Source organism: Tiliqua scincoides, chromosome 4 (genome assembly GCF_035046505.1).
Source record: "Tiliqua scincoides isolate rTilSci1 chromosome 4, rTilSci1.hap2, whole genome shotgun sequence".
NCBI classification, from domain to species: Eukaryota; Metazoa; Chordata; class Lepidosauria; order Squamata; family Scincidae; genus Tiliqua; species Tiliqua scincoides.
Window position 1 is genome coordinate 36068651 of NC_089824.1, and position 3982 is coordinate 36072632.

A 3982-nucleotide genomic window follows, 5' to 3' on the forward strand; every position below is an offset into this window, starting at 1 on the left:
AAATTTCTCACTAATGCTCTCTATTGCAGTGGTTGCTAACCTAGGGGTTGTGCCCCCCTAGGACAGGTTTGAACATTTTCGGTTGGGATGCTATCCCCTTACGGAGGGTAGCAATCCAACCTGGGGTCTGTAGTGCCATTAGCACGACACTTCCAGGTTTCGCTGCCACAGCTGCAGAATATGGGTAGGTAAAAAATGGAGTTTTGTACTTAACATGTTCGGTGGCGGCGGTAGCGGAACCCAGAAGTGCCATACTAATGGCACTACGGGTACTCAGTTGGGTCACTACCCTCCTTAAGGAGGCAGCGTCCCAACAAAGTTTGGGAACCACTGCTCTGTTGGATCATCTCAGGCAAGGAAACTCAGTCCAGCTGTAAGCTCAATGCTCTCTCTCTCTCTCTCTCTCTCCCTCCCTTATCCCATGCCTGTCCACAAGTATCCTTTCATCCACAACCATTTAAAACTTTGTGCAACTAGTCTCACATGCAGACCATGTCTTTTTCTCTTTCTTTGTATCTTTTAATAAAATCTAGATTTTGGAAAACTCTGACTTGTGGTTATTGTTAGCCTAGGTTGGTTGGCAACCTTCAGTCTCGAAAGACTATGGTATAAGCCTACAGCACCCGGTACTCCTAGGTGGTCTCCCATCCAAGTACTAACCAGGCCTGACCCTGCTTAGCTTCCGAGATCAGACAAGATCGGGAATGTGCAGGGTAACAGTTGCTAATTGGAGGCACTTTGCGGTTGTTCTGCTGTTCAGTCAATTGTCCCCCAAAAGCCATAAACAGCATTCTGGCCTCTCTTGCTACAAATTCTTCAGTTCGACCTAAAACTGCACGTGTGTATACATATGTAGCGGTAGACGTGTGTGCATGTCTATGAGAGCAGTGTTGGTAACATGGTGTATAGTGAAAAGAACATGACAGGTTCTATATAAAGACTCTAGAGTAAAATTAGGACTGAGATGTTTCTTTTAGTTAATATGAAAAATCACTTTCTGCCCTTATGAGTGTCATATTATCATAGGCTTAATCTTTAAAAAGTACTATTGCCGAGCAGATGATACGCAAGGTTTGAAAGTATTATTTTGTTGGAACTGAATTTATCTTCCACAGCTGAAACACAACAGCAAAAAGGCTACAAATTCTCTATAAGTTTATGATCCAAGGCATAATCCTTAGCTTACATGACTTCCACAAAATATTGATTCCCTGTAACACAATATACAATGGAAATAAAGCGTTTGCTCCTACGAGATGTGCTTATAGCTTCACAGCGAGTCTATGGAATTGTCACATAATCCCTCCTCCCACAAAGGATCATTGAATAGTTGAATAGATCATTGAATAGGATCATTTCTCCATAGTTGTGTTAATACACTGTATGTAGATTAACATCATCATATCATCATCATTAAATGATTTTTTAACTGGTAAAAGAGAACTGTGAGTAGGCCAAGAGAAGTGGAACAATAACAGCACAATGCAACCCCCTCCCCCCTGAGTCTATACGTGCATTGGAACCGTGCTGGGACAGGGTGAGTTTGTGCCAGCTGCAGGCCAGCACAGGGGATGGGAGACGGTGGCAGGAGTGAGGAACAGGGGCAGGGAGGGGGCGTTTTTGGGTAGGGGTGGACCGAGCCTCCAACACGGAGGCTCTTGATTCTACAGCAACCCAAGGGTTGCTGCAGAATTGAGTAGCCCAATTGCAGGGCTACTTGCCCTACCTGGGGGAAGGGGACAAAAGTCGGCAGCGGCTGCTCTGTTGCATGCAGGATGCTACAGCAGCCGTTTTGGTGCCGCGGTGGTCCTGGCGAAATGGACAGATCAGGATTGGACTGTAAGTCTGCAATCCTATCCACAGTTTCCTGGGAGTAAGCCCCATTAACCATAATGAGACTTACTTCTGAGCAGTAGTAGGCAACCTTCAGTCTCAAAAGACTATGGTATCGCGCTCTGAATGGTGGTTCTGGAACAGCGTCTAGTGTGGCTGAAAAGGCCAATTCGGGAGTGACAATCCCTTCCACACCGGGAGCAAGTGCAGTCTGTCCCTTGTCTGTCTCCCTGGCTATGGGCCTTCTTTCTTTGCCTCAGACTGTTGGCCAAGTGTCTCTTCAAACTGGGAAAGGCCGTGCTGCACAGCCTGCCTCCAAGCGGGCTGCTCAGAGGCCAGGGTTTCCCACCTGTTGAGGTCCACTCCTAAGGCCTTCAGATCCCTCTTGCAGATCGCAGCTGTGGTCTACCTGTAGGGCGCTTTCCTTGCACGAGTTCTCCATAGAGGAGATCCTTTGGGATCCGGCCATCATCCGTTCTCATGACATGACCGAGCCAACGCAGGCATCTCTGTTTCAGCAGTGCATACATGCTAGGGATTCCAGCACGTTCCAGGACTGTGTTGTTTGGAACTTTGTCCTGCCAGGTGATGCCGAGAATGCGTCAGAGGCAGTGCATGTGGAAAGCGTTCAGTTTCCTCTCCTGTTGTGAGTGAAGAGTCCATGACTCGCTGCAGTACAGAAGTGTACTCAGGACGCAAGCTCTGTAGACCTGGATCTTGGTATGGGATTGGGCTCTAAGTAAATTGTAGGTTTAATGCAGAATAATATTCTAGGTTAAGTTCTTTTAGTTGAGAAAAGTTTGAAAGATTGTCAGGATGTTATGTTCTCTTTGTAATTTTCTGAATCAGTCTCACATTAAACGAATTATACAATGTCAGTGTATCCTAGACTTTAGTGATATTGGGGGGGGGTGATCTACTTAAAAACTCACCATTAGGTGGCCGCATACATGTGGCAGGCTGAGAGAACATCTGTAGCTTTGGCACAATGTGAAGTTAGCTTAGCATGTTCTGGGTAACTGTACATTTCCATGCAGATGCAAGATCCACTGCATGATTGGTCATTTCAGAGAACTACCACTCACTCATGTGAATGTATATAAGCAGCCACTAGCTTTCACCCACTACCCACAGAAACATGCCTAAGTGGAAACAGAAAGGAAAATGAAAGTGCATGAAGGCAAATTAAAGTGCGCTTATAAAAGCAATAATGAACACCCAACAGCTGTTCAGTACTGTTCAACTCTGACTTAGGGGGTATGCTTTGGTCAAGGCACTGGTGCATTTGTCTTGGAAAGAATACTGGACATGACTCGTGTATAATTTGTGTTTCTGATTATTCATGTTTTAAAGAATTGAAGCTCAACTTTATTGATTTCCATCCCAGCCTGCTATTTGCTAGTCAGATTCATAGCTGTCTTGCTGTCTTCTCTCAGACATGGAAAACATCCTCTCTAATCTTAACTGATGGACCCAATTACAAAGATAAGATAACTCTATTATTAAGAAGAACTCTAATATAATAAATCAAACTATAAATAACCTTAAAGGACTCTTCTACACAGAGCTGTACTTAACATATGCTTTATTAAGTAGAGTTTATAAATTATACAACCTTTCTCTCAGATTCGCGGCATTTCTGTTCCATCATAAGAGCCCTATTTCAAACAATGCTATAATGTCAAAGCAATCAAAATACCTCTTGAAATACAAGGCATTATATATTTCGTAGATATTGCATTCAAATTCCCCCTTTCCACTTTAAATTTTAATTGCCTTGAGAATGTTTAATAATAACTCACATAGTCCCCACTATATTTTCTCCCTCTAGATTATTCCCTCACAAAATACTTTAAACAACAGCCTTGTCTTTTCAAAGGCACAACTTAAAATATGCCAATTAACAGCCCAATCCTACAGGTGGTGCCACCGCGGGGTGCAGTGGTGCCAAAGTGGCTACAGCAGCTGCCGGAGATTTCCTTGGGGGAAGGGAACTTTTGTTCCCTTCCCCCCGAGGAAGCCCCAAGCCCCACAATGGAACTTCTCAAATCTGTGCTGGCTATTTTGCTATCTTACCTAGCTCTGGGCAGCTTCTGGCCGGCGCTGGGCTCCATGCCGACTGGGGCCAGGCTACTCCTGGCTCTGACTC

At 44.8% G+C, this 3982-nt stretch overlaps 1 pseudogene; it reads right to left on the bottom strand.

Annotated features, from left to right (window-relative positions):
• Positions 1 to 611: 611 nt before the first annotated feature.
• LOC136650205 (5S ribosomal RNA) lies at positions 612 to 732 on the bottom strand (annotated as a pseudogene).
• Between the last annotated feature and the right edge of the window lie 3250 nt (positions 733 to 3982).